A 10,783-nucleotide genomic window follows, 5' to 3' on the forward strand; every position below is an offset into this window, starting at 1 on the left:
TTAGTTTAGCTTCTTTCCGTACTTATTTGTTAGTCTTCTTACATTGACAATCATGAATATATAATTCAGTTGTCGAACAGACTAAATTAATTTTAAAGAAATAAATTATGTTTAGTGTTTATTCAACTATTTTCTGAACACTACAATTGATCATATCAAGAGGTAAACTCATCTAAAAGATTATGGATTCGCATGTTCAAATTAATATTTTTGTGGAAAAAATATGTTTTATTCGAAAATCATCTACTAGCACATAAAAACAAAAGAATTTTGGTGTTTCAATATTGTAGGAAAAGGCGTCCATATCTAAGCATACACGTAATATGCCAATTTTGACATCATTATAATAATTGATTTTACAAAAACATCTTCACCAAATTTCTCAAGTGTATAAGTGAAGAACAAGTTGACACTACACAATATAAAACTTTGACCATGATTCACATTTATAATATGTATAGATATTGATGTATAGACATATATAAATTTTTATTAAATTCATCGACCACAAGTATAAATTACATATAAGTAGCTATAACATAATAGCCCATTTGATGGAATTGGCCCATATTTGTTTGTGTATGCCCGAGCTCTTCTATTGTTTTCCAAACTCCATTGGTGCTTTCTTGTCTTGTCTTGGTAAAATATGTTTTGTGTGATTGCCACAAAGTGTTGAATTACTTACCGTTTGGAGAAGTGTATTAAAAATATTTGAGTAGGTCTCTTGTAAGACGGTCTCACGAATCTTTATCTGTGAGACGGGTCAACCTTACGGATATTCACAATAAAAAGTAATACTCTTAGCATAAAAAGTAATACTTTTTCATGGATGACTCAAATAAGAGATATGTCTCACAAAATACCACCCGTGAGACCGTCTCACACAAGTTTTTGCCAAAGTTTGTTTTTTCGTGTTTTATAAATGAACATAACTTAAAATATATGTTTGGATAAGATTTTTTAAAATGTTTTCGAAAAATATTTTTAAAAACGTTTTTATAGAATAATTTTCCAAACACATACTTATTTTTAACGAATTTAAAACATTTTATTAAAAAAATTTTAAAAATATTTTTATAAAAATGTTTTATAAGTATTTGTCCAATCGGATTAAATAGTAATAAGCAAACAACATATGAGTTATTGTGTATATGGTCAAATCTCACACACATCGAGACGGATAAATTTTAACATAAGGAAATTAAAAAACACACAGTTTATTTTTTTTAAAAAAAAAATCAGTAGAAACTAAATATCGATGTATACTTCAAATTATTCTATGCTATTAGTAAAATCAATAGTCTCTTTTAACAACAGCTTTTCGGTGAAGTGTTTTTTTCCCCAATATCTCCTTAATAATTCCTACACATTTTCACCAAAAGTTGGAAATAATTGGAATTGAAAATAATTTTATGTATACTAAATTTTCAATGTTTGGTTGTTGTGAAATAAGTTCGATTTTATAGTCTTTCAATCTTATTTCATTGGAGTGATAATATGATATCGGAAAAACCTGATTGGACATCCGAAATTGGACAAATTAGTCTAACATATAAAAAAAAACTTATTTCCCTAATAGAAATTTCCTCGTACACTACCTACGAAAACTTGCCCAAATTCAAACTCGATAGTTATTTTGAGTTTTTAAAGCTATGCAATTCTTGCCAAAAAATTTATTAAAATGTTTTAAATGAATAATATAACGTAAGTTTATGTAAAAATAACACGTATTATGTGTGTACTCTGTTTGTATGTTTGTTTGTTTTTTTTTTCAACATTTCAAATTGCACTTTGATCTATCGATAATTTTTAAAATTATGATATGACTCATATAAATATAATCAATTCAAATGACAATACGATCATTCATTGATTTTTACAATTATGATATTACTCTTATTTGAATATAAATAAAATTAATTAAAAAAATTGTAAATATAAAAATGTTAAAACACAATTTTAATATAATATTTAGAGATGTAGCAATAGGCCAGCGCACGAGAGCTCCACGACTGAACTGCTTTCCACTTTTTTGTTTGGGAAATGTGGCCAACAATAATTTTTCCACTTTTGGAAAGTGGAATCAATTTTTTTACCAATTAAATATTATTTGATATTATAATATATGAAAATTTATTTAATTCCCCCTTTCATTTCCAATGTTCATATCCACCAAATAAGAAATAGCACGAGACTCTTCCATTCTCTTAAAAATTATGGATAATTACAAAGGTACTTGTGGGCTCACCAATTGAATAGATCCGATCCCCACTTATTATAATATTTTTAGTTAATTCACTTATTATAATATTTTTTTAATATTAATATATGATATATATATCATATATTAATTTCGAAACATTAGTTTATAAAATATTCCCGAGTAAACAATAGTTTAAGCTTGGACTAACGAGACAAACTTATTGAATCAACCTCGCAATTTTCTCCCATTATTTATCTATAATAAATAAAGTTAACGCCCACTTTAATAACTAATTTTATCATATTGGTGAATCTTTTTTATAATTTCTAAATATCTTTTAAATATCTAATTATATATATCACATTTTTCTTTGTATTTTATTTTATCTCTTACATTTTTAATTTTCAAAACTAAGTACCCATATTTTAAAATTTTAAAAGAAAACTACTTCATTTCGTAATTTTTTTTACATCGATGCGTGTCACAATTAGCGAGTAATAAATACAAAAACTCATATGATATTGTATTATCGGTTGATTCTGTGAGACATATTTCCAGCTCGACCTCAATTACAAAAAAATATTTTTTTTAATGTAAAAATAAATTATATTTCCCTATCAGACACCAACTCAATAATAAATTAAACAAGAATAAAGCAATGAGAACGAAAATCTAAGTACAGGAAGATTACAAATTATAAATTATTCGGACTATGCTGACTTTTCCATCGTACAATAAGTACATTGAACCTTTCATCATGAATTTGAATTATTCTAATTAAATTTGGTTCCTGTGGTGAAAAAGTAAAAATTTACGGTAAAAAGTAAAAATCTCAAACTCTCAAAATTATCACACTACACACTTTATAATATTTTTCACTCAACTCAATTGTGATTTTTTTCACAAATGAGAGATCTATTTATAGAAATTTTTTACAAATAATCCAAAAAATAAATTACATCATTACCTTCATCATCACACACAAATTTCAATATTCAACACCTAATTTACCTAATTTTCAACATTCAAATATTCAATACACACATTTTAAATATTATTTTTCAACACTCCCCCTTGTGATGATTATCATAATGATTGTCTTCATTACGTGTTTTTATACTGCCTCGTTAAAAACCTTACTAGGAAAAACCTATTGGGATAAAAACCATAGTAAGGTAAAAAGAGTGCAGTCACGTAAACTCCCCCTCATGTTGACACGAACAATTCTTCACAGATTTCGTAGATTGCGCATCCCAATATTATATATATGCTTTCTGAATATTGTCGTAGGAAGTGCCTTTGTGAAGAGATCTGATGAGTTTTCACTTGAATGAATGTGACGAACATCAATACATTTATTCTTCTCAAGCTCCTTGGTGAATGCGAAGAACTTAGGAGGAATATGTTTATTCTGTCGCTTTTTATGTATCCTTCTTTCATTTGAGCAACACATGCAGCATTATCTTCATATAGTATCACAGGCTTCTCGTTGAATGATAATCCGTATGAGATTTGGATATGTTGGGTCATTGATTTTAACCACACACATTCACGGTTTGCTTCATGTAGTGCAATAATCTCGGCATGATTTGATGAAGTTGTTATGAGAGTTTGTTTCTGTGAACGCCAAGAAATTACAATGCCTCCACAAGTAAATACATATCCAGTTTGGGAACATGCCTTGTGTGGATCAGATAAGTATCCAGCATCGGTCTAACCAATTATACTTGGATTAGCATCTTTTGAATACAAAAGTCCCAAGTATGTCGTTCCTCGTAGATAACAGAATATATGTTTAATTCTGTTCCAGTGTCTCTTTGTTGGATATGTGCTAAATCTTGCCAATAAATTTACGGCAAAAGATATATTAGGCCTTGTACAATTTGTAAGATACATAAGGGCACCGATAGCACTTAAATATGGTACTTCTGGACCAAGAATATCTTCATCATCTTCACATGGACGGAATGGATCCTTTTCTATGTTTAATAATCTAACAACCATTGGAGTACTTAAAGGATTTGATTTATCCATATTAAAACGTTTAAGGATCTTTTCTGTATAATTTTTCTGGTGAACAAATATTCCACATTATTTTTGTTCAATTTGTAAACCCAGACAATACTTGATTTTTCCAAGATCCTTCATTTCAAATTCTTCCTTCAAGTATGACACAACTTCATGAATTTCATTATTCGTTCCAATGATGTTTAAATCATCAACATATACAGCAATAATTACGCATCCGGATGTTGTTTTCTTAATGAAAACACAAGGGCATATTGAATTATTTACATATCCCTTTTTCATCAAGTGATCACTTAGCCTATTATACCACATTCTGCCGGATTGCTTCAACCCATATAATGATCTTAGTAATTTCACAGAATAACATTCTCTGGGTTTTGAACTTTGTGCTTCAGGCATCTTAAATCCTTCAGGGATTTTCATATATATATTACTATCAAGTGATCCATATAAGTAGGCTGTAACAACATCCATAAGACGCATTTCTAAATTTTCAGATACTGCCAAGCTAATCAAATACCGAAACGTAATTGCATCCATCACAGGAGAATACGTTTCTTCATAATCAATTCCAGGCCTTTGAGAAAAACCTTGTGCAACAAGTCGAGCTTTATATCTTACTATTTCATTTTTCTCATTTCGCTTTCGAATAAAAACCCATTTGTATCCAACAGGTTTTACACCTTCAGGTGTAAGGACTATAGGTCCAAAAACATTACGTTTATTTAGCGAATCCAATTCAACCTGGATGGCATCTTTCCATTTTATCCAATCCTGCCGATTTTTACATTCACCAAAAGATTTTGGTTCATGATCTTCATTATCATTTATGATGTCGATTGCCACATTATAAGAAAATATATCATCAATTTCTTCTATATCTTTTCGGTTCCATATTTTTCCAGTATTAATATAATTGATAGAGATTTCATGATTCTCGTCAGTTTGTGGTTCTGACAAAACATTTTCATCATCATGTGTTTCTTCAGGAACATCATTCTCTATTTTGTGATCATTATGTGTTTCTTCAGGAACATCATTCTCTATTTTGTGATCATTGTGTTTCTCTATGAATTTTCTTTTTCGAGGATTTTTATCCTTGGAACCAACTGGCCTTCCACGCTTCAGGCGTTTAATGACATCATGACTATCTTCAATTTGTTTCTTCGGAATTTCAATTCGAGCAGGGGCATTTGCAGCATGTATATATGATTTAGTTACCCCTTTTGTGTCTGCAAATGCATCTGGTATTTGATTTGCTATTCTTTGCAAGTGCACAATTTGCTGTACATCTTTTTCACATTGTTTTGTTCTTGGATCCAGATGTAACAATGATGATACATACCATGTAATTTCTTTTTCGGTATGTTTCTGTTCTCCCCCTAACATTGGGAAGATTTCCTCATTAAAATGACAATCAGCAAAACGTGCTGTGAACACGTCGCCTGTCTGTGGTTCAAGATATCGAATGATCGATGGACTATCATAACCAATATAAATTCCAATCTTTCTTTGAGGTCCCATTTTCTTTCGTTGAGGTGGTGCAATAGGCACATACACCATACATCCAAAAATTCTCAGATGAGAAATGTCTGGTTCTTTACCAAATGCAAGCTGCAATGGGGAGTATTTATGATATGCACTTGGTCTGATGCGAATTAATGAAGCAGCATGTAAAATTGCATGTCCCCATATAGAAATAGGGAGCTTTGTTTTCATAATCATTGGTCTAGCAATCATTTGCAGACGTTTAATCAATGATTCAGCCAATCCATTTTGAGTATGTACATGAGCAACAGGATGCTCAACAATGATTCCCATAGACATACAATAATCATTGAAAGTCTGGGAAGTAAATTCACCAGCATTATCAAGTCTAATTTTCTTGATTGTATAATCGGGAAATTGATTCCTCAATTTTATTATTTGAGCAAGTAATCTTGCAAATGCAACATTTCGAGTTGACAATAAACATACATGTGACCATCTGCTGGAGGCATCAATCAATACCATAAAGTATCTGAATGGTCCACATGGTGGATGGATTGGTCCACAAATATCACCCTGAATACGTTCAAGAAACATTGGTGATTCAGTTTGGATTTTGGCTGGTGATGGTCTTATAATAAGTTTTCCAAGAGAACATGCTTTACATTGAAACTTATTATTCTGAAAGATCTTCTGGTCTTTCAATGGATGACCATGTGTATTTTCTATAATTCTTCGCATCATTGTTGAACCAGGATGTCCTAATCGATCATGCCAATTGGTTAATATTGAAGAATTATCAATTACCATGTTTGATTCAATGGGACGTATATGTGTATAATGCAATCCAGTAGGGAGCATTGGTAGTTTTTCAATCACATATTTCTTTCCTGATTTATATGTGGTAAGACACATATATTTCTCATTCCCTTCATTCATTGTTTGAGTATCATACCCATGGGAATATATATCATTAAAACTCAACAAATTTCTTTTCGATTGTGGTGAATATAAAGCATCATTGATCAAAAATTTTGTACCATTAGGTAACAAAAATTGTGCTTTACCACATCCTTTAATCAAGTCTACAGGACCTGATATTGTATTCACCGTTGTTTTTGTTGGTTTTAGTTCCAAGAAATATCTTTTATCTCGGAGGATAGTGTGCGTTGTACCACTATCAGGTATGCAAACTTCAGCTTGGTTCGTAGCATTTTCCATATTTGAACTTCAAAAAAATATGCAATGAAATAAAATTATTGACAATAAAATACAATACAATATAACACACTATAAAACATTATCATACGAATACATAAAAAATAAAATATTTTACATATTTATTCCACCATCAAATTGATCATTATCTGAGAAATCAATCAGAAAATCTCCAGCATCAAAATGAGTTGAACCACTCAAAGGTTCACTGTGTTCAGTAAAGTTGGTCTCCTTTTCTTTCCCCTTTATTGATTCTTTATAAAGTTTACAAAGGTGCTCAGGGGCTCGACAAATACGGGACCAATGTCCTGGAGTACCACATCTGAAACAAGAACTTTCAAATCTTTTTGAGTGATTCTCATTAACACTCATATTCTCTTGATGCCTTTTCGGTGGGTGGTTTGGGACGTTCTTTTGAGATGAGTTATAGAAATAACTATCTCGATTATTTTCAAAACCACGGCCGCGTCCACGACCACGACCACTTCCACGTCCACGTCCACGTCCACGACCACGACCACGACCTCGATTTTGTCCTCGACCAAAATCTTGTCTGTAACTTTGATTTTGGTTTCCAGGTTTAAATTCATTTTTGCTTACAGCATTTACTTCTGGAAATGCTGTTGATCCAGTGGGTCGGGACTGATGATTTCTCATTAATAGCTCGTTGTTCTTTTCCGCCACAAGAAGACAGGCGATGAGTTCAGAATATCTCGCAAATCCACGCACTCTATATTGTTGCTGTAGTGTTATATTTGATGCGTGAAACGTGGAAAATGTTTTTTCAAGCATTTCCGATTCTGTAACCTCATGTCCACAAAATTTTAACTGCGAGATTATTCTATACATCGCTGAATTGTAATCACTGACTTTTTTAAAGTCTTGGAATCTTAACATATTCCATTCATCACGGGCGGTCGGAAGTATAACTTCCCTTATATGTTCAAATCTCTCTTTTAATCCTTTCCACAGAGCCATGGGATCTTTTTCGATGAGATATTCACATTTTAAACCTTCATCAAGGTGTCGTCGTAAAAATATTATAGCTTTTGCTTTTTCTTGTGATGAAGATATACCATTTTCTTTAATGGTCTCGCTTAGACCCAATGACTCAAGATGCATTTCTACATCAAGAGTCCATGGCATATAGTTTTTCCCAGTAATATCAAGAGCGATGAATTCGAGCTTTGCCAAGTTTGCCATGGTGGTACTAAAAATTACGATGCATTTTATTAGTTAATGAATATTGCAATACAAAGTAATGGATAAACAACAAGTACAAGTATTCGTAAAAATAAAGAAAACACACGAGGAGGATATTCTCCGATAAATACAAGACTGGTGAGTATGATAACCAAAATAATTAAAAATAACCTCGTGAAAGCCATCTTCTTTTTTTCTTCGAAAATTTGATGAAGAATAATTTTTAGAGAAGAAGAGAAAGTTGGAGTGATTGAATGTATTTGTGAGATTGTATTTATAGAGCAAAAACTAGCCGTTTTGTTACCGTTTATTACCGTTGGTGTATAAGAAAATAAATGTATGTATTTGTATAATTTTATGGTAATAATATGGTGTATATAATATTAGTCATATTTAAATAATTATGTATATCATATCACATTATTATAATTAGGTGTCATAAGTTATTTTGTTTAAAAACCTTATAGGCTTTTATACTTGTCGTATCCCTTACCGGGAGTGTGGGATGTCGTCTTAACATCCTCCCAGGATTTATAACAAGTTTTTTGAAAAATTTATTTTTATTATTTATAATAACATTATATTATATAGTAAATATATAAACAATAAATAAATAAACAATAAAATAAATATTATTACTTTTGTTACTTTTTTCTTCTGTTTTGGAGCTTGGAAAAATATGGAGGACTTTTAGAGCTTCGTGCTGATAACGTGTTGTAAAAAAGTAAAAATTTACGGTAAAAAGTAAAAATCTCAAACTCTCAAAATTATCACACTACACACTTTATAATATTTTTCTCTCAACTCAATTGTGATTTTCTTCACGAATGAGAGATCTATTTATAGAAAATTTTTACAAATAATCCAAAAGTAAATTACATCATTACCTTCATCATCACACACAAATTTCAATATTCAACACCTAATTTTACCTAATTTTCAACATTCAAATATTCAATACACACATTTTAAATAATATTTTTCAACAGTTACAAATATAATATATATTTAGTGAAATTGTTGAAAGGATAGGGTTTAATTTGAAAATCATTGATGCATTCGGACATGCCAAATATGTACAAAATATATACCACGATTACGCGTAATGGTATTGTTTAATTTGTTTTACTTCTATATTTGTTCTATAAAAAAATTATAAATTATATTTTTAAATTTTATCTCATATATTATGATTAATTTGGATAATTATACGATTGTATCTCCTTTTTCTACGTACATTGATGTATATATTCTAAATTTGACGTTGTATATTATGAATCAAGCAAGAGTCTTAGTCACATAATCTTAACAATAGAAAAACAAATTAAAATTGTAAAAAAACAATTAAAACTTAAATTGGACAATATATAAAATTAAATTTATGTAAATAATTACTAGTATATCTCAACTAATAATAGACAATATCACTACTACAAAAAAAGCAAAAGACAACGGTTAAAAACCGTAGTCGTAGGTCAAATAAAACCGTTGTTAAAAGCCCTGTGGTTAAAGGGAGTGCTCAAAGACAACGGTGAAAAACCGTTGTCGTAGACGTCTAAAGACGACGGTGTAAAACCGTTGTCGTAGATATATAAAACCGTTGTTAAATGTCCTGTGGTTAAAGCATTCGCTAAAAGACAACGGGTTTGAAGTGAAGTGGTAGGTACAATTTGCGACGGTTTTAAAACAACCGTCGCAAATTAATTCGCGACGGACATCATCGTGAACCGTCGCTAAAATTAGCGACGGTCATATTAAAACAATCGCTAATCAGCGACGGTTGACGGTATTTTTTAAACTTCGTCGCTCATTTTAGCGACGGTTCTGTATGTTTTCCGTCGTTAATTTTTTCAGCAAAATAAAAAAAAATTCACTTTTAATATTTTAATAAATATACAAAAAAACTCACAATCTAATATGCTAATTATATTATTGATTTACCGTCGAAAATACTATATTATTGATTTTAAAAATTTATTAAACTTTGAAGAGAAAATCGAAACTAAAATTGTGTAAGAGAGAAAAATTTTAAGTGTTGTGAAGTGGAATGGTAGAAAATGGACCGGGGGTGGGGATATTTATAGACAGTTTGCGACAGTTTTGACTTTAACCGTCGCAAATAGCGACGATTATTTTTCTAACTGTCGGTGATTTAAAATTAACGACGCTTTCAAAACCCGTCGCTATATTTAGCCACGGTTATCAATAACCGTCGCTAAATATAGCGACGATTATGTACAAACGGTCGCTAATTATAGATCGGCGACGGTATTACGACAACCATCGCTAAAATTAGCGACGGTTATAAAAAAACCGTCGCTAACTTTAGCGACACTTTTTACAAAACTGTTGTTGTATTTACAAAACCGTCGCTAAATTTTGCGACGATTATACTTTAACCGTCACAAAATTTAAATTAGTGACGGTATAGTATAAGCATCGCTAATTTTAGCGACAGATTTTACTTAAACGGTCGCAAAATGTAATTTTGAAAACAAATTTATAGAAAAAACAGTTGAAAGACAACGGTTGTTTACAAACCGTTGTCGCAGCTTGAAGAAAAACGCTAATAGACAACAGTTTAAAAACCGTTGTCGTAGCCCAAAAAAAAACGTTCATAGACAATGGTTTTTAAAAACCGTT

The sequence above is a fragment of the Primulina huaijiensis genome, chromosome 17 (genome assembly GCF_012295235.1).
Source record: "Primulina huaijiensis isolate GDHJ02 chromosome 17, ASM1229523v2, whole genome shotgun sequence".
Lineage (NCBI taxonomy): Eukaryota > Viridiplantae > Streptophyta > Magnoliopsida > Lamiales > Gesneriaceae > Primulina > Primulina huaijiensis.